We start from the raw sequence: 21,886 nt of genomic DNA, 5'->3' as shown, positions 1-21,886 counted from the left end.
GAAGTGCTTCTGTTAAGTGTTCCAGCCAGCCGCACCCTCCTCCCGGATCTTCCATTTCCCCTCTGGCTTTCCATTCTCCACCCCACCCCCTGAAAAGCCAGTCAGCATTCTCTGGCCACTGAGCATCCTCAGCCCCCATTAACCTGTTTTTCTGTTCCTGCTCTTGGAGGGGTTTGTAGGTTTGCATGTATGTTTTGCTCTCATCATAGAATAGTATAGTTGGAAGGGGCCCCAAGGCTCACCCAACCCCGGGAAATGCAGGAATCTCAGCTAGATCATGCCCCACATTGGGTAGGTCTGTGCCCAATGTGCCCAACGAGCCCCATGTTGGGCAAAAGATTCCCGCATTGAGGGGGGTTGGACTAGATGACCCACGTGGTCCCTTCCAACTCTACGAATCTGTGATACAGGGCAGATCCAACCTCTACTTAAAAACCTCCAAGGAAGGAGAGTTCACCGTCTGTTTCCCTGTTGAACAGCTCTTACTTACGCAAACCTAGGAGTTCCTCTGAGCCTACTGACACTTTCCATTGGGTGTGGAAGATGCTCTTGCAACTACCCTAGATGCAGACCAAGCTGTAATGTGAACATCAGTCTCACCTAACCCCGTTCAGATCCCTCCAAAATGACTACCAAACCAGGGAGCTGTCCTTGGTGCCAGAGGGTCCGAGTAGCAGATTACAACTACAGTACTGTATAAGAAGGCTGTGCTTAGTAGAGCAATGCATATGCATATATGCATACATAGGTTTCTAGACCTCATGGCCTTTGCTTCCCTTCTGCCATCCCTGCCCCTGCTTACCCCCTCCCCAAATTGGCTCTTTTGAAAAACATGACTCATGAAAGTGGAGTGAATTATGTGTGACAAAGCAAGGGTATATTTGAATATTTGTTGTTTGCATGCTTGGCGCAGATTGTTGCAATGCATTCTGGGTCGGATCCAGGCGAGAAGCAAGAAGAAGGATGCTGCGGCGTAACTTCTTGGTTCGTGGAGGCAGAAGGGATGAATGAGAAAAGCCGAGAGGAAGGCGACGCCAAAGGCTTTTAATGAAGCTCTGGTGGCTGTTTTGCTCCCCCACCCTCTCTCCTCCAAAGTTCAGCTAAATTAATTGGCCCTGGGTGCAATTACCTTAATTTCCAGCATTAGCTAAAAATCTATAAATGTCAGAAAGTAACATGCGGCTGCCTAATGGGAGTTGTCATGCCAGCCACTGCCGGGTCCCCTTGGCCTTGCGTTCAAAACTGCATGGGTCGCTGAATGCCAAAGAGAACAAACAGCAAGAAAGAATGAGATACTTCAGGGCGTTGGGTGACCAACACCTCTCCCTCCTGCCAAAACAATGACAGCTGTATAGAAACAGGAGGACACACACCCTTAAAGAGATTTGGGATACTTTCCACAAGTTTTAAAATCCATCTCGTCTGCTGGAGATTTGCCCCACTCTAACCACTATGCAGGGACGCGGGTGGCGCTGTGGGTTAAACCACAGAGCCTAGGGCTTTGCCGATCAGAAGGTTGGTGGTTCAAATCCCCGTGATGGGGTGAGCTCCCGTTGCTCGGTCCCAGCTCCTGCCAACCTAGCAGTTCGAAAGCACATCAAAACACAAGTAGATAAATAGGGACCGCTCCGGCGGGAAGGTAAACGGTGTTTCTGTGTGCTGCTCTGGTTTGCCAGAAGCGGCTTTGTCATGCTGGCCACATGACCTGGAAGCTGTATGCCGGCTCCCTCGGCCAATAATGCAAGATGAGCGTGCAATGCCAGAGTCTGTCACGACTGGACCTTTACCTTTAACCACTATGCAACACATCCTTCCTTATCGTGCCAGTCAGTTTGGAAGTGAAATGGAGCCATCCAAAAAATAAGGGAGTGGTGGTGGTTGCAGTAGACTCGCTAGGAACACAGGAACATACCATCATAGAATTGCAGAATTGCAAGAGACCAAAGGTCATCTATTCCAACCCCCTAGTCCAACATACAAGATTGCAAATTAAAATAAGCTTTTACCGTATTGGCCTGAATATAAGCTGCACTCCTCCCCCCCCCCCAAAAAATAAATTCCGTCCGTGAAAAGCTAAAGTGCGGCTTATATTTGGAGCCGAGCGCCAGCCGCCCCCCATCCCCTGTTCAGCGCTGTAGTGCCAGGAGGCGGGCCTCCCTGCAAATAAGCCTTGAATTTTAAAGGTGTGGCATATTTGTGGGTGCGGCTTATAGTTGGGTCAATACGGTATATAAAACCCCAAAGCTTTGCTAAGGCGTACAGAACATTTTAGGTGATGGTAGAGGAACCCCTCTCCCTAACTCTAACCCTCTGGAGCAGCAGAAAACAAGCTTGTTCCATCTTCCACGGGGCAGCCCTTCAACTATTCAAATATGGCTATCCTGTTACCTCTTGGGGCTCATCCACACTCCTGCCACTTTCTCCCAAGAAACCTGCTGTTTACCACTGAATTGGAACAAATGCCAGTAGGGTTTCCTCCTGATTTATCCAGATTGGCCCGATTGAGTGCAAAAGCTTCTCAGCCGAGCATCTCAGAGGCTGGCCGCTTGCAGTCTTAGCTTGGCATTGCAAGAATTCTTTTGCATCAGCATCTGCCAGCTCTTTCCACTCGTCCTGCTTCAAGTTTGGTTGGGGCTTTAAAGTCCTGGGAAATCCAGACTCCCAGATCCTCCAAGTGTCCCTATTTTCCAGGGATGCCCCTGATTTGGAGAAGCCGTTCCGGTTAGAATCATAGAATCATAGAGTTGGAAGAGACCACAAGGGTCATCCAGTCCAACCCCCTGCCAAGCAGGAAACACCATCAAAGCATTCTTGACATATGCCTGTCAAGCCTCTGCTTAAAGACCTCCAAAGGAGGAGACTCCACCACACTCCTTGGTAGCAAATTCCACTGCCGAACAGTTCTTACTGTCAGGAAGTTCTTCCTAATGTTTAGGTGGAATCTTCTTTCTTGTAGCTTGAATGCATGACTCCGTGTCCACTTCTCTGGAGCAGCAGAAAACAACCTTTCACCCTCTTCTATATGACATCCTTTTATATATTTGAACATGGCTATCATATCACTCCTCATAAGGCATTGTCTCCAGGCCTTTGACCATTTTGGTTCCCCTCCTCTGGACACGTTCCAGCTTGTCAGTATCCTTCTTGAACTGTGGTGCCCAGAACTGGACACAGTATTCCAGGTGAGGTCTGACCAGAGCGGAATTTAGTGGTGCTATTACTTCCCTTGATCTAGATGCTATACTTCTATTGATGCAGCCCAGAATTGCATTGGCATTTTTAGCTGCTGCATCACACTGTTGACTCATGTCAAGTTTGTGGTCTACCAAGACTCCTAGATCCTTTTCATATGTACTGCTCTCAAGCCAGGTGTCACCCATCCTGTATTTGTGCCTTTCATATTTTTTTTTGCCCAAGTGTAGTACTTTACATTTCTCCCTGTTAAAATTCATCTTGTTTGCTTTGGCCCAGTTGTCTAATCTGTTAAGGTCATTTTGAAGTGTGATCCTGTCCTCTGGGGTATTAGCCACCCCTCCCAATTTGGTGTCATCTGCAAACTGACCCCCGAGCTGTCTGAAGGCAATCCTGTTTTTTTTTTTTTTTAATATTATGTTTCTATATATGTTAGAAGCTGCCCAGATGGCTGGGGCAACCCAGTAAGATGTGTTGGGTATAAATAGTAAAATTATCATTATGGAATGGGGCATCCTTATTTTCATCGGAGAAATGTTGGAGGGTATGGACTCCCCCTCGTCTTTGACACCACCTTTCATGTGGGTTAAATTAACACGCAATCAGGCTAGCTAATTAACCTTGCCTGGCTCTCTTTCTTCTGCACCTCGCTCAGGCAGAGCAGACCAAATTGGGGAGAGAAAAAAAAGAATTCAGGTTAATCAAATCTTTTCTTCCTTCCTATTTTTTATCAAACACAAGAGGGGGCTGCCCTATTAATTAGAAGTCCTTTTTTCATGTAAAACATGACGTCCTTTGCAGATAAGGAGAGAAGATACTTGATTCTCCTACCGTTCCAAGCGTGTTTCTGTTGTTGGGTTGCACGCCTCCCCTGCAGGGCAGCCATGTCCTGATTTGGGTGTCCTGATTTGTTTTGAAATTCCGTTGGTTTCTTCACCTTGGCATAAACAGATGCTGATTTCAGCGTGCGTAAAATCCAGGAAGGAAGATCTTTTCCTGTAGAAGATTTGGGTTGCTTTCAGACAACCTCTTTATCGAGCATCTATCCTGACTTGCTTGCACAAAGTTTGCAGGGCAGGTAGATTAAGGTTACTAGATTTTTTTCAAAGAATCCGGGGGCACTTTCTTTTTTTAAAAAAAGAGAGAGAAAAAGTTTTTTTTAAAGTTTGTTTGTTTTAAAAAAAGTGATATCTTCTCTTCTGTGGTCTCCTCTGTCGCGCGGCCTTCCTCTGGGCCCCAGCCTGCTCTCTTGGAGCGCTAGCCACTGTGGAGTAGGCTCAGGTCAGGCCTGGGCTTGGCCACATGTCCTTGCTCTCCTACCTCTCCTCCTTAGCAGCAGTGGCCCAGCAAGGTTGAGGCTCCCCTCTTTTTTCTCCTTCCTCTTTCTGTCTTCCTTCTCCTCTCCTCCTCCTCCCTGCGTCGGCTCAGGGGTTTTCCTGGCCCCGGAGTGCCGCTGGCAGTTAACCGGGTGGCCGGGCGCATGGGTGTGTGTGTCAGCAGTTCCTCCAGTTGACATGCTGGGCGTCCCCAGTTCCCCCTCAGCAGTGGCAACAGCAGCAGCAGCAGTCTCAGCAGCCCGAAGCAAGCCTGGTAGCGCAGTTGGCTCTGTCTGCCTTCAGGAGCTGCTTGCTGCCATGGCGCCCGCCATTTTGCCTTTCCGGAAGTCCCCATATGATGTGTCTTGTGCTGTTAAATTTTCGGAAATCTCTAGATTTGAGTATCAGTAATGTGTATCTTGTTCCAGAGCTGAAGCAAAACCTTCTCAGTGTTTCTCAAATTGATGAGAAGGGGTTTGAGCTGTGTTTTCACAGGTGCACCTGCGTGATTTCTCAAGATGGAGAAGTTCTTTTAGAGGGACACAGAGACAAAGATAACCTTTTCAGACTATCTTTTGATAAAAATGATGCATGTTTCAATGTTGTTGATTGTTTCGCAGGCGCAGAGAAGCCCAAGCAAGCAAGGTCTAACACGTTGTTTCCAGATTTTCCCCCCTGCTGATGTATTTGGTCCTATGTCGAAGTCCCTTGGCAAGGCCAAAATATTATTATCTTTTGATAACTGACCACTTATCTAAATATACGTGGTTTTATCCCCTGCAAAAGCCTCAGCAGGCTCTTGTGAAATTTTCTGAATTCATTCACCACAAGTTTGCCAAGACCCAGGCAGCTTGGGACAAAAACTTGTGTGTTAAGATTAACACGCAACATTCATTCCCTACTAATAAATCTACAACACTTAAAATATAAATCTGGGGACATTAAATGAAATCCAGGGACATTCCGGGGATGGATTTTGCGCAATGCCCTCCTTCTGGCTGGGCTACTTGCTGTATCCTGCTGCCCAAATATATGTCATGCTGAGGCAAAACTGTTGGCCGTCCTACTTCCATACTCCTGACACCTGATCTCCTTTAACTGGAGATATTGGGGTACTGGACCTGGGACCATCTACAGGCTGGTTCAGAAAATGGCCATCAAAAATGATCAAGGGGGATGAGATGACTCCCCTAGCTTGTTTGTAGCATTTGGAACTTTTCAGTTTAGAGAAAATGTGAGTAAGTAGTGACAAGAGAGAAGTTTATAATATTATGCATGGCAGGGGAAAACAGGTAAAGGCTCTTCTGGTGCCCTATGGTGTGTTGTCTTCTTGAGCTATATGGAGTGGCAGCAGCTTCTCTAGGTGGCTTTCCCAGACCTGGTGGGTCTGGTGGCTGGTGGGTATTGGAACTCGTGGGGCAAAAGGCAGGGAGGGAGCCTTCCAGTAGGTGGCGCCAGAGCCAAGGACAGGTGGAGTCAAGTCCCCCCTCCCTCCACCGAGTTTTACAAGAGAGACACTGAGACTAAGCAAGAGGAAATTGATTGATGGGGTCACCCCTCCTTCATGGATTTTTTCCCTTTTTGTATCATTTTTTATTACAATTTTACATTCCAAATTTTAGAATACAGTATTCATTTAAACAACCGTAAAATATCAGTGACTCCCCAGCTTCTCTTTCCGTGGTTCGTTTTGCATATCATAAATCCCTGCATATTTTGCATAAACTAAACCATTCAGTATTCCATTATTACAGCCATCAAAACTTATTTACACTGCTGAATTTATCTTAATGCTGCCAACGTTTTCAAGTGTACACAATTCCCCGCCCCCCATACATTCAATAAACATTTCCCAATCTTCTTTAAACGTATGTTCTTCTTAAGTCTGCGAGCTGCACACACTCCATCAGTTTAAGTTGCCATTCTTCTTTCTTTGGGACTTCGCTCGTTTTCCATTTGGGGGCTAACAAAACACGAGCCACAGTAGTAGCATACATAAATAACCTTTTTTGACACCTGAGAATTTCCCTCTGAATTATCCCCAACAAAAAGGACTCTGTTTTTGTGTGTGTAAAAGTACTTTTAAACATTTTTTTCCCCAATTCATTATGGATCATTTCCCAATACAGTCGTACCTCGGGTTACGACCACCTCGGTTTGCGAACAGTTCGGGTTACGAACTGCGCAACCCCGGAAGTGTTTTCGGCGCGCGCGCGTGCGATCGCGCGATCTGCGCATGCGCAAAGCGCGAAAATCGCGAAAATCGCGAAAATCGCGAAAATCGTGCTTTGCGCATGCGCAAAATGGCGGCGCCCATTGCGTTCGGTTTGCGAACTATTCAGGTTACGAACTGCGTTCCGGAACGGATCGCGTTCGTAACCCGAGATATTACTGTACTCTTTTACCCTTTTACAAGTCCACCACATATGATGGAATGTACCCTCAACCTCATTGCCTCTCCAGAACATCTGATTCAGTCTTATACATCTTAGCAAGTCTACTCAGAGTTAAATACCATCTGTAAATCATTTTCATGAATTTGTCTCATCGCCCCCTTTAAATCTCCTAACCCGGTTGCCATAACTGCAGCTTGCTTATTGATTGATTGATTGATTGATTTGGAAAACATTTCTATACTGTACCGCTAAATCATAAAAATATATCAAAGAGGTTTATGACATTCAAAATATTTTTCAAAAAAACATACAATAAAGCAGGAAAGTTAAAAATAAGCATCCATTCATCATTGCGGAAGAATGTGTTCTTAATTGCCTGCATGGGCCCGACAGAATAGGGATGTTTTCAGCAGGCATTTAAAAGCTGCCACAGGTGATGCCTCCTGCTGAGTCTCTAGTGGCAGAGAGTTCCACGGGACTGGGCTGATGACGCTTCTGGATATGAATGCCACAAACCAGTTCTGTATGGCTCTTGCATTCCTAATTTTATTTTGCTCTCAACTTGTACAACCTGACTGCTGAGAAGTCATTTTGGTAACAATATCTAGGAGGGATTCACAATATTTAGGATGGATTCATTTCAAGATATGTCATGGGGGTCTTGGAGAACACTCTGCTGGAGAAGATATCTACTGGGAAAAACCGCCTTTCTCTAAGCTGTTGTGTGGGCATGTATCTTGTTTTATGACAGCTTCTTCTCTTCTTGTAAGCCCAAATTTGGTTTACAAAGGTCTCAATGAAGCCAATGTATCTGAGATTGTTTGCTCAATCCCCTGTCATCTTAACTACTCAGGAACACATTCTTCATTCTCCAGTATATATTTATACTACAGGTACGTGGGAGTATTATGGGTTAATGCAGTTCACGAAGCTAATACATATGTTTTGGGGGGGGTTGTGTTGGGGGGGGGAGAGAAAATGGGTACATTCCCATTCCAGCCAAATATAAATTCCCTTTGACCAATCCAATTTCCCAGGAAATCAATGCATTTTAACATGAGCTAATATTTATGAAATTGAATTTTGCAGGGCAACTAATGCAGTCTGACTCTACTTTATGCATTTTTATTAAACTAATGCATTTTAAATTTATCTGTCATATATTAACGACAACAGACCACTGGTACTTACAGTGCAAAATAATATACGTTTGCAGAAATCGATAGTGCCCCCCCTCCAACTGCAAGCAGCCGAGTTTACACTGAGCGAGGCTCAGAGGGGTATGACAAATCCACGAAGCTTCTTAATTTGCTGCTTATGTACATTAGCCAGTAGGCTTGTTTACTGGTAATGATTATTCTGTTTGGGGAAAAAATAGTTATTAAAACAGAAAAGGATGGACTGCTGTTTCGTGGAATTGCATACTGAAGTTGGATAGGCCACAAGCTCTGGCAATAACAATAACAATAATATATAATATTATTTATACCTTGCCCATCTGCCTGGGTTTACCCAGCCACTCTGGGCAGCTATCAACAGAACACCACCACCACCAACAATAATAAAAAAGCAACATAAAACATTAAAAACTTCCCTAAACAGGGCTGCCTTCAGATGTCTTCTAAAAGCCAGATAGTTGTTTTTCTCTTTGACCTCTGGCGGGAGGGTATTCCACAGGGCGGGTGCCACTACCAAGAAGGCCCTCAGCCTGGTCCCCTGTAACCATAGCTGCCAAGTTATCCCTTTTTTAAAGGGATTTTCCATTATGCTGAATAGGCTTCCTCGCGAGAAAAGGGAAAACTTGGCAGCTATGCCTGTAACCTCACTTCTCGCAGGGAGGGAACCGCCAGAAGGCATTGGACCTCAGTGTCTGGGCTGAACGATGGGGATGGAGATGCTCCTTCAAGTATACTGGACCGAGGCCGTTTAGGGCTTTAAAGGTCAGCACCAACACTTTGAATTGTGCTCGGAAACGTACTGGGAGCCAATGTAGGTCTTTCAGGACCAGTGTTATGTGGTCTCCGCGGCCACTTCCAGTCGCCAGTCCGGCTGCCGCATTCTGGATTAGTTGCAGTTTCCGGTTCACCTTCAAAGGTAGCCCCATGTAAAGCGTGGACTTATTGTGGCTTTTGTACCACATCTTGACTTTGGGGTGCATTGCCTGGAATGTTAAAACCCCTTCTGGTTAACCAATAAACTAAAATGAAGGATATTACGGTCGTCTGTCTGAACATAAGAAGATCAGGTAGAAAGGCATCCTATTTTCACAGTGGCCCACCAGATGGGAAACCAGCAAGCAGGATCCAAGCACTCTGTACTTTCTTTTATCTGTCCTGAATCTTCCAACATTCAACTTCTTTGGCTTTCCACAATTTCTAGTGTCATGAGAGGGGGGGGCAACTTTTCTCTATCTGCTTTCTCCAAGTCAAACATCATTTTATAATTGTCTATCATGTCATCTCTTATTCACTTTTTCTCTAAATGTAAAAGCCCCAAACGCTGCAGCCTTTCTTAATCCCCAGTCATGTTGGTTTGCCCTTTTTCTGGAACCTTTTCAAACCTTGCAATATCCCTTTTGAGATGTGACTCTCCATCGCCTTCTCGGTAGTGGCACCCGCCCTGTGGAACGCCCTCCCACCAGATGTCAAAAAGAAAACCAACTACCAGACTTTTAGAGGACATCTGAAGGCAGCCCTGTTTAGGGAAGCTTTTAATCTTTAAGAAATTAGTGTATTTTAATATTTCTGTTGGAAGCCGCCCAGAGTGGCTGGGGAAACCCAGCCAGATGGGTGGGGTATAAATATATTATTATTATTATTATTATTATTATTATTATTATTATCAATCACAGTTGGTTCCAGATCCGTTCAGAAATGCATAACCCACTCAGATAATAATAACATGCATAACCCACTCAAATAATAATAATAATAATAATAATAATAATAATAATAATAATAATTTATTATTTATACCCCGCCCATCTGGCCGGGTTGCCCCAGCCACTCTGGGCGGCTTCCAACAAAACAGAAATTCTAAAATACAGAAATCCATCAAACATAAAAATACAGAAATCCACCACACATTAAAAGCTTCCCTAAACAGGGCTGCCTTGAGATGCCTTCTAAAGGTCTGGTAATTGTTGTTCTCTTTGACCTCTAGTGGGAGGGCGTTCCACAGGGTGGGTGCCACTACCGAGAAGGCCCTCTGCCTGGTTCCCTGTAACTTGGCTTCTCGTAGTGAGGGAACCGCCAGAAGGCCCTCGGAGCTGGACCTCTGTGTCCGAGCAGAATGATGGGGGCGGAGACGCTCCTTCAGGTATACCGGACCAGATCCAGCAGAAGGGCCTGTGTAGAGGAGAACGCAAGGTGAGATCATCTACCCTGTGTCTGTTTTGGTTGGGGGAAGAGAATTCTTGTCAGAGAAAAGGGTGGTATATAAATCATAATAATAATTTAAGCAGTGTATTATTTGTTCACAATTACCTGCATATTTTCCAAAATGTCACACAGGTATTTAGGGTTGAAATCCTACACACATTTACTACAGAGTAAGCTCTGTGGGATTTCCCCCCCCCCCAAGGAAAGTCAGGGAGTGAGTGCACAGGTGCTATTGTGCAGTACCAATAGAGTCCACGACAGTATCATTCCGGCCACCAGTGTCAAATCCTCAGTGCTCTTCCAGCTATAGAGCCCCAAGAAAGTGCTTCTTGGACATCAGGGTCACTTTGAATCTTTTTTTCCTGCTACCTAAGCCAAAAGGTTTGAACTACTTAGTCTCTCATCTCCATTGCCACCCTCCTCCCAGACCCTCCAAATGTCCCTATTTTCCAGGGACAGTTCTGGATTCAGAGAAGCTGTCCCGGTTTCTAATTTGATCCTTCCTGGAATGTCTCACTTTTTCTTTAGGACATCTCTGCATATTTTCATTGTAGAAATGTTGGAGGCTTTGGAGTCATCCGACCCCTGAGACAATTGACAGCAGCCCTGTATAGGAAAGTTTCTTTCATGTTTAATGTTTTATTATGTTTTTTATATATGTTGGAAGCCGCCTAGAGTCAGATGGGTGGGGCATAAATATTAAAATCATCACCATCATTGTGGAAAAGGACACCCTTATTTTCCTTGGAGAAATGTTGGAGGATATTTTCCTCCTCTGATACCCCACCTTGCCTTTTGTTCTTCTATGCAATTGTTCTTGTAGGGTTTTCAATTAGATTTTTTTGGGGGGGGAGGGGAGTAGAGTTATGGTTTTTTGTTTGTTTGTTTACCTGAGGGGTAAAGGCAGACTTAATTTAACAGCTATGCCTGATTGAACTCCATTTCCAAGCAAAGGAGCACAACGCCTCTTGCAATAAACAAATGAAGAAGACTTTATTTGCATATCCTCCTTTGTGACCTGCAAATAAAACCCTCCCCTCTCTAAAAATGGATTTTTAGGGTGGGAGAAAGAAAGGTGCCTCTCTAGAGCGGCGGGAATATGTGAACAGCTGGGTGAAGTAATGAAGGCAGACGTGGCTTTGCCTGTAGAGATGAAACTCCTATTCTGAAATGCCTGAGGAAAGATGGGGAGGGGGAAGAGGCTGTGTAACTCATGGGGAGGGGAGGGGAGGGGAGGGGAGGGGTCATGCTAATGTTGCTCCCAATAGGATTTGATCTTAGGAGTTTGGGATGTGGAAGGAACGGAGAACGTGAAGCTGAACCGCCCATGTTTCGCACCCTGTATTGCAAAGTGCTATCGGGTGGGGTCTGTAAAAAAGTGGGGGAAGAATCGAGGGTACCCCTACCTCAGGTGGCCCTGCAACCTCTCCATCAGGCCCCTGGGACTCTCCCCAGGCTTCGCCCCTTCCCTGGCACCCTCTTTGTGTGCTTCTTTTAAAATGCCTGGCTGGAATGTAGTCAGTCCTTGAGCCCCGAGTCCGCCTCTGGCTTGCTTGGATGGGAAAATGGACAGTGGAACCTCAGTTTACGACTACCTCCGTTTACGAAAACCTTTGTTTTCGAACGCCGCGGACCCGGAAGTGTCTATCAGTACTTTGTGCACGTGCAGAAGCGTGCCTTCGGCGAGTGAATGCCTCGGCGAGCGAACGCCTCCGCGGAACGGATTGCGTTTGCAAACCGAGGTACCACTGTATGTAGAGAAACCTCTTGCAAGCCCTCCAAGTGTCCCTATTTTCCTGGGACATCCCTGATTTAGAGAAGCCGTCCTGTTCTGATTTGATCCTGGAATGTCCTACTTTTCCTTAGGATATCTCTGTTTTCATTGGAGAAATGTTGGAGGGTATGGAGTTATCTGACCTCTGAGCCATCTGAAGGCAATCCTGTATAGGGGAGTTTTTAAAATGTTTAATGTTTTATTATCTGTTTATGTATGTTGGAAGCTGTCTAGAGTAGCTGGGGCCAGTGGCGGAGGAACCTTCTCTGGCACCCGGGGCGGGATGCTGAGGGGCGGAGCAAACCGCCCGGTGATGCACGTGCAATGCCCGTATGTGCAATCCCATATGGAGTGTGCACGTGCAGCGGCTGTACAGGCTGCCATGTGTGTGCACTCCGTATGGGATGCCCCCACATGCACAGTCCATACGGGATACCGCACATGCGCACTCCGTACGGGCTGCTGCTCGTGCGTGGCGGCCGTATGGGCTGCCTCTCACGCATGCGTCCATACAGGCTGCGCTTGCACGGCGACCGTACACGCAGGCGGCATCCCATATGGACTGCGCATGTGCGGCATCCCGTATGGTCGCCATGCGAGAGGCAGCCTGTATGGGAGCCCGTATGGATGCCTACAGCTTGGGGGAAGGCAGGGGCCATCTTGTCACCCCCTTCCCCGAGTGGCACCCGGGGTGGACCGCCCCCTCTGCCCCCCCACTTCGTACGCCCCTGGCTGGGGCAACCCAGTAAGAATGTGTCAAGTATAAATGGTAAAATTATCATTATGGAATAGGGGCGTCCCTATTTTCATTGGAGAAGTTTTGGAGGGGACGAGATAAGGAGTCACACCTATTCCTCTGCCCCTTGCTAACTCTGTCCTTGTCCATGACAGGATGAATCCCATTCCTCATCTCTTCCCTACTGGGTTCCTGATCATCAGTGAAACTGAAAAATCTCTGGTCCTGGGACTGTGGTTTTTATAGTATCTCAGTCATGTAGTTTACTAATTTTTCTCCTTAAAAAACACCAGTTAAAGGGTTCCATCTCAGCAGCTGGGTCGAAGATTTTGAAGATTTTGAAAATATAGTGCTGCTTTTGACTCCAATGCTAGCACCGAAAAGGCAGGGCTACAGTTATTAATAGGAATGGGATTTTCTGATAATCTCGAAGTCAAGCTTATCAGCACGGAATTATTTTCTAATTTCCAACTCTCTCATTAATCTCAGCAAGAAGCGAGTTTTCTACCCCTCTCCCTCCCCCAATTCCATTAAAAATATGATGAACTCTTGCATAATTATATGCATAATACTCATACTATATGCATATACCGTTCAGGTTTCCCAAAGTAAGCAGTACACAGGCAGATGCACTCAAAAATGCATATATAACTGTAGAAAAATGTGCATGAATTAATTTGAAACATGGTACAGAAATTTATTAACTCTCTAATATATTGACTCTAAATATGTATTCTACATCTGTGTATAATTTTGCAAATAATTAGCCAGGCCTTTTTCTTTTCTTTTTTTAATGAAAAAGTGTCCTATCTGACAGATCTGTGGTTCAGATCGCAGCGTCAAAACAGCGAAATGGTAAAACTAATTAAAGATCATGCGCTAATTGTTGCAGGGAAGGCTGCCGAAATAAGGCGAGGCAGCTGGGAGAAGATGCATCATTTGACATCTGCCAAATGGTAATAAAGATGGGAAGAAATGTGTGGATTTTAGGGAGGGAGGAGCAGCACCCTTGAACAGGTGGCCGGGAACAGAAAGTCTGGTCTGTGGAAGAAAAGGATCCCAAGAACAGGACAAAATCCACCAGTTTCAGTTCTTTTCCCTTCCTAATTTTTTTCCCAATCTCAAGTCCAGTTCTCCACATTCTCCAAGTCAGCGGGCAATTCTTTCTTTCTTTCAAAGCCCTTGTGAAAATCCACCAGCATTGTAGTGTGAATTTCTCCTTGTCTGCCCATCTCCGCCTGAAATATTCCCCTGATGCAGCACATGGTTGCACATGGAGGAGGGAGAAAGATTGTTTTCTGCTGCTCCAGAGAAGCGGACACGGAGCAATGGATTCAAACTTCAAGAAAGAAGATTCCACCTAAACATTAGGAAGAACTTCCTGACAGTAAGAGCTGTTCGGCAGTGGAATTTGCTGCCAAGGAGTGTGGTGGAGTCTCCTTCTTTGGAGGTCTTTAAGCAGAGGATTGAGAGGCATGTGTCAAGAATGCTTTGATGGTGTTTCCTGCTTGGCAGGGGGTTGGACTGGATGGCCCTTGTGGTCTCTTCCAACTCTATGATTCTATGAATGAGACAGATTTGCCTATGAGCACAAAACCAAAAGGGGCTTTCTCCCCACTCCAACTGCATAAAGCAGAAGGCACCTGGGGAGGGATGGTTCCATCTCCCCCAGAATGATCTTCTCTGACCAGGAGAGGCTGGCCAGGGTCATAGGCAGAGAAAGGTCCCCACCCCAGTCCTTGTTTAATTGGAGGGAAGCCAAAGATTCGACCTGCGCCCTTCTGCATGCCAAGCAGGGGCTCTGCTTCTGGGCTGCAGTGGAAGAATGAGCCTGGTGGTTTAGTCATGTGTGATGCGGAAACTTTCAGGGAAAGCTCCCCTGCCCTGAGTGTGAGGGATTCTGGGGTCTGCGCTAGTTTCTGACTTGCTACTGAGATAGGGCTGCCACATGCCCAGGTTTTGCCAGACATATCTGGGTGTTGTCCGTAAAAAATTAGCGCCTGGGCATAATTTCTGAAAGCTGCTAAAATGTCCGGGGAAACATGGCAATTCATGTTGGAAGAATTATTGGGTTGCTTTGTGAATTTCCTTAAAAGTAGCTCAAAAACTGCATTTTTTGGTCGGGAGATTGTGCAAAAAAAAAAAAAAGCTCCACAACTTTTGTGTCCGTATTTGCACTTTTTGAAATATGGCAACCCTATACTGAGATATTCTGGGACCCAGAATATAGGGTCCCTGGTGGCGCTGTGGGCTAAACCACTGAGCCTAGGGCTTGCTGATCAGAAGGTCGGTGGTTCGAATCCCTGTGACGGGGTGAGCTCCCGTTGCTTGGTCCCAGCTCCTGCCAACCTAGCAGTTCGAAAGCATGTCAAAGTGCAAGTAGATAAATAGGAACCGCTATAGCGGGAAGGTAAATGGCGTTTCCATGTGCTGCTCTGGTTTGCCAGAAGCAGCTTTGTCATGCTGGCCACATGATCTGGAAGCTATACGCCGGCTCCCTCGGCCAATAATGCGAGATGAGCGCGCATCCCCAGAGTTGGTCACGACTGGACCTAATGGTCAGGGGTCCCTTTACCTTTACCCTTTATACTAAGATATGCCACTCCCAGAGAATCATAGAAAGGACACCAAGGATCATCTAGTCTAATGTAGGAATATGCAGCTGCCCCATACGAGGACTGAAGATGGTGTTGATCACCCATTGGTCTGACATGGTACAGAGCAACCTAAGTTTATCGAGAATACCCCCATGGTGTCGGGTCAGCTGGGGGCAAGAACGATTCCCAGGCAGAATGCAGGAACAAATCCAGCCCGTCTCTCCCATCAGCGTTCAGTGTGCAGCTCTAGAGAGTTCTGACAGCCCTTTCCCGACGATTTATTATGACCCATGTCTTGGAGACACTGAGTACATATTCAGAGTCCAGCAGAGATAAGACGCAGACGGAGCCAGGCTGAGGTTGTGTACTAAAAGCTACTTTATTAAGCGTAAGGCAGAACAAAAGGAAAACATGTCTCCTCTTGCTGAGAGAAGTCCGAAGAACAAAACAAAACAAATGGAAACAGAATACAGCAAACATCCACTCCCGTGATTCCAACAGTCTTTGCTGGAATGCATAACACAGGCATGTGACCTGCAGAGTGAGAGGAATAGAAACCTAACACATGGTTCCCAAAAACTAGTTGACCAATTCTATGTTGACTTGAACATGTGGAGAACTACAGCAGTTTCGCTATAATAGGTGCATAAAGTTTGACAAAACAGGAAAAATGAAATTCAGCCACATTGATCTTTGTGATGTAACAGTAAAGGACAGAACAGAGTGCACATTTCTAACTGCAGAGATGATGGTGCGATGTATTTTGCTAACGTTGATGATTGCTAACTGTTCTTTTTTGCATCTGTTCCAACTCTCACCTAAGAGATCTACAGCAAACCTTTTTAGAACTAAAATATCCACCCGATGAAGTTAAACAACAGATCAACAGAGTCAGACTGAGAGAGAACTTGCTGCAAGACAGACCCAAAAAAGAAAATAACAGAACACCACTAGTTACAGGTAGGTAGCCGTGTTGGTCTGAGTCGAAGCAAAAAAATAAATAAAAAATCCTTCAGTAGCACCTTAAAGACCAACTAAGTTTTTATTTTGGTATGAGCTTTCGTGTGCATGCACACGCATGCACATGAAAGCTCATACCAAAATAAAAACTTAGTTGGTCTTTAAGGTGCTACTGAAGGAAATTTTTAGAACACCACTAGTAATCACATACAGCTCCCAAGTTAAAACAGTACAACGCATCATCATAGATCTACAACCTCTCCTAGACAATGACAGCTCTCTTTCTCAAGCTTTGGGAGGAAGACCTTTCATTGTCTACAAACACCCACCCAATCTTAAACAACTTCTCACCCACAATAATACCACCACCAGACTTAACATGGACACTGGTACCAGAGCCTGCAATAAACCCAGATGCCAACTTTGCTGCCACATACAGCCGGACAACACCATTACTGGCCCCAACAACATCAAACATACCGGTACCATCTCAGGACTATTTAATTGCTCATCTTCTAACATTGTGTATGCCATCAAATGCCAACAGTGCCCTTCAGCTCTCTATATTGGAAAACAGGCCAAACCCTACGCCAAAGGATAAATGGACATAAATCTGACATCAGGAATCACAAGACAGAGAAACCAGTAGGAGAACACTTCAATCTCCCAGGACATTCTTCAATCTCCCAGGGCATTCTATACAAGATCTCAAAGTAGCTGTCTTATTACATAAAAAATTCAGAAACAGACTGGAAAGAGAAGTTGCTGAATTGCAACTCATTACCAAGCTTAAAACCATGGAGAGACCTGGTCTGAATAAGGACATTGGATTCTTATCTCATTATACATGATAAAGCTTTCTTTAGCCATCTCACCCCTTGCTTTTTTCCTGCAAGACCAATTGCAGTCGTTAACAGTCGTCAACAGGTATACCACTCCTATCAGCCAATCACCCATTCCGACCACCCTTCTGAGTAATACCCCTCCCCACCTTCTGACTATACATAAGGGTCTGGTGACTTCTGTTTCAGTGTATCTGAAGAAGTGTGCATGCACATGAAAGCTCATACCTATGTCAAACTTAGTTGGTCTCTAAGGTGCTACTGGAAGGAATGTTTTTTTTTTATTTTTTGTTCTTTTTCTCAGCGGGGAAAAAATATTTTAAAACCCTCAGAGAGCAACAATGCGTCACCAGGACAGCTTTGATTCCCTTTCCCTGCTGCTTAAGGAAGCATGTGTGCTTCGCCGGGTCAGTTAAGTGAAGTTACCCAGAATTTTGTAAGCAGAAAATTTAGGAAGCTATTTTAATTTCAGCACACATGCAAGCTTTGTGGCAATTCAAATTATATATATGCATTTAACTTTCACAATTTAAACTTCAAGCGGTTGAAGGCTGGCCTGTTGAAATCACACAAATTAAACACACGGAAGGCAGAGAATTGAAAAGCTCCTTTTGCACAGCCCGCCAGGAAAGAGCTTAAGCTATTTCCCTTGCTTTCCGGGCTCTGGGAGCCTCTCACAACATTTCGCAAGATTGTGGCCGACCCAGCGAAATCTCATGAGTGGGGAGTCAGGATCGTGGGCCTGAACTCTGGACAGTTTGTGCATCTTGCGGTCAAAATAGAGGTCCGGGAGGCCGCGCTGTGTCCATGCAGTCCCCGTATTGCTGCAGTGCTGCCCTGCCGCCACCAGATGGCGATTTTGGCCAACGCGCCGGAGTTTGTCATATCCATAATCCATGTCAGGGAATCTATTAAATTATTAGTGGAAGTTACAAATTTATGGGGGATGCAAACCTTGCCGAGGTGAGCAGAGCCCGAAGACTGATGCAGAGTAAATCACCTGCCGTAATAGGTTTGGACGTTAACAAGCAACAGCTTCCATTATTCATGAGGATGCAAAAGCAGAAACAAAGCTAAACCCGTTTAAATCATTTAATAACCCTTAGAGGGAGGGATTTTTTTAAAAAAAAGCTCCTTGAGATAATGGGTCTCTCAGAGTCCAGGGGGGACTCATTCTGCTGGAGTCCAGCCTGTCTGCTATTTGGGGGTGGGGGAAATAGCAAAACTGATCCCCCACCCTCTAAAGCTATCAGATGCCAAAGGGTCTGCTTTCTACTGAGTCAGACCCTTGGCCTAGAGAACTTGGCATTGCACTGGCCGGCAGCGACCCTGCAGGGATTCGGGCGAGGGGGTCTTCCCCATCCGTCCCTGGAGATGTCCGGGGACCTTCTGCATGCATGCAAAGCAGGTGCTGCAGCCCCTTCCTTGGGGAAAATGTAAGGCTGACTGGGGAAGGAGCTGATATAGACAGAGCCATCTTTTCCATAGGGCTTAGTGGTGCATCGCGCCAGAGCACCGGCCTCTCAGGGGTGCCCCAGTGAGTGGGGGAGCTGTGCGGCTTTGCCAGCGGCCTCCGCTTTCCCTGCATGCCCCCAGCCATGCCACACCAACCATAAAGCTGGCGGGCGTGCAGCTTCCCTCCCAAGCCTCTGCGGGGATTGCTCTCCCGCAGCGGCATGGGGGAGAGTCTCCCCCCCCCCAAAATGGCTGGCAGTGTGCAGCTTTGCACACTATCCATGGTAATTTGTCTATATTGGACAAACAGGCCAAACCCTATGCCAAAGGATAAATGGACACAAATCTGACATCAGGAACCACAAGACAGAGAAACCAGTAGGAGAACACTTCAATCTCCCAGGACATTCTATGCAAGATCTCAAAGCAGCTGTTTTATTACAGAAAAATTTCAGAAACAGACTGGAAAGAGAAGTTGCTGAATTGCAACTCATTAGCAAGCTTAAAACCATGGAGCCACCTGGAATGAACAAAGACATAGGATTCTTATCTCATTATACATGATCAAGCTTTCCTTAGCACCTCAGCCCTTGTTCCCCCCCCCAAGACCAATTGCAGTCATTAACAGTCATCAACAGGTTTACCACTCTTATCAGCCCATCACCCCCACCCACCCTCTGAATATACATAAGGGTCTGGTGGATTCTGTTTCAGTGTATCTGATGAAGTGTGCATGCACACGAAAGCTCATACCAAAATAAAACGTAGTTGGTCTTTAAGGTGCTGCTGGAAGGAATTTCTTTATTTTGTTTCGATTCAGACCAACACGGCTACCTACCTGTAAGTTGAAAGGAATACTGAAATACAGATGAAATATGAAAGGTGAAAGGAAGTGTTGTGAGAGTGATGGAAGTCTATTATTATTAATTATTATTGAAATATTTTTTTATTCCTTGTCTACTTTTTGCATTTTTTTCTTTCCTTTTTTCTGTTTTATTGGATATTATTCTTTATGTATGGTTTTCTTTTGATGTATTTACTTTGCAATATAATAAATAAGTCTTAAATATAAAAACAACAACAAATAAATAAATAAATAAATATAAAAGCAAGAAGTGTTCCTCGTCATAACTTCTCTGTTAGCTCTGGTTACCTAAACCCCAAATGAACTCTGAAGGGATTTATCCCTACAGGAAAAGCATTGTGGATGTGCCTCTATAAAGCACAGAGAGATGATTTGTCTGCTGGCATGATCTGTTTACCAGCTCTCTTGGTTTTAAAAAAGAGGAACGTAAATAACTTTTCTTATCCTAAAACCAGGGAGAAATTTTAATGTGTGCGTCTGAGTGTAGCAATTTCAGTAGGAAGGTCAAGGTACTGTACATAAGATGGTGAAAGCCTGTCGATATTCAGGATAAAACTGAAGAAGGCAGTGTGTCAAGGAAGACTAGTACAAAATGGTTATCAACTCAGGTTCGTCTTGGAAGAAAAATGGTAGAAAGTTGGAATTGATTTTTACTTTTAAGCATGCTTGCTACCAGTTCTGAGATCTTCAGCCAAGAATGGCCTGAAATAAATGAGAATTTTGGCTGCTTTCCCTCATCCCCTGAATATATATGTTCACCCCTTGATGACTTACATATATGAAGGACAGCTGTCACTTCCATACATACATTCTGAGTGGAATGGAGCCGTATTTTCTTTAAGTTTGTGCTTCAGCGTCACTGTCCCACAAAAGATCTCCCAAATTGCCTCAAACACTCAGATCATGTGTTTACCTGCTTGTCAATGGAGGCTAGTGTACATTTGGGGGAGGTCACAGTTAAGAGTCTCGGGCTAGGACCGCATGACTCAGCCATGAAGCTAAACTAGATGTTTAGTGCAACATCGACACGATACGTCCACTCACTCTCTATGCAACATACACACAACAGCATCAATCGGACCTTCCCATATTGCATTGTACGTGAGGTTCTTCCATTTTTTCTCAGACTCCAAAAAGCCCATTTTCTGCCCAGAAAAAGGGAGGTGTACTTCATTATCCGCAGAGGAAGATTCCCCCTTCTGTTTTGTGGTGAGCATCATTTTATGACCCCATTTTTGTGTGTGTTAACAATCTTTTAATTAGCACTAAAATTTCTGGCTATATATATACACTGTATTAAAAAATGGTAGAGAGGTATCATGCTATATAACACCATCGTGCCGTCTTACAAAACAGTGTTAACAGCACTCAGAGTGGCATTAGAGAACTGTGCCTTTCTAACATTTGGGGGTGAGGGGAAATAGCTGGAAAAGTGTTGTAGTGATAATGAAAACATTGGAATGAAATAAAGGTCACCCAGTGGCACCTTCCACAAGGGCTATAGGAGCAGGGAAGCAGGAAGTTATATCGAGGCAGACCTCTGAGTACATTTAACTCTGTATTATTTACTCTCACTTGCAGGAGGGGGGGGGCTCTCTGGGGTTTCAGATGGGAGACATTCCCAGCCCGACCCTGCCTACCAGTTCTAAAGCCACCTTGTCTGTGATTGTGAAGGCACAATCCGTTAGCTCCTCCTGCAGGAGGGAAGCTGAAGAACACGTCCTGGAACTGCTGACTCTCCCCTCCTCTGTGTCAGTGTCGGGAGGGCAAGCGCCTTGGGGCAGGGGACCGTCTCATTTTGTTGTTTAGTCGTGTCCGACTCTTCATGACCCCATGGACCATAACACGCCAGGCACTCCCTGTCTTGCACTGCCTCCCGCAGTTTGGTCAAACTCATGTTCGTAGCTTTGAGAACACTGTCCAACCATCTCGTCCTCTGTCGTCCCCTTCTCCTTGTGCCCTCCATCTTTCCCAACATCAGGGTCTTTTCCAGGGAGTCTTCTCTTCTCATGAGGTGGCCAAAGTATTGGAGCCTCAGCTTCACGATCTGTCCTTCCAGTGAGCACTCAGGGCTGTCTCATTTATTTCCTCCCAAAGGAAGAAGGGATGGGGAGGGGAGAGGAAGGCAAGCAAACTTAGGTGCTCTTAAAATAATCAGCTGGAATGGAAGGGGGCTTACTGCAGTTTTTTTTAAAGGTCCTATCAGGCCCATTATACTCCAAACACATCAATGTTGCTGTGTTGGAAATCTTCAGATCCCAGAGTGCACCTGTGGATTGGCCCTTGCAGGGCCGGCGCTACCATTAGGCGAGCTGAAGCAGGTGCCTCGGGTGGCTGGTTTTGCGTGTCCTGAAAGGACATGAAATGGTTACT

Source organism: Zootoca vivipara, chromosome 6 (genome assembly GCF_963506605.1).
Source record: "Zootoca vivipara chromosome 6, rZooViv1.1, whole genome shotgun sequence".
Classification (NCBI taxonomy): Eukaryota; Metazoa; Chordata; class Lepidosauria; order Squamata; family Lacertidae; genus Zootoca; species Zootoca vivipara.
Note: the sequence above shows the minus strand (reverse complement) of the source record.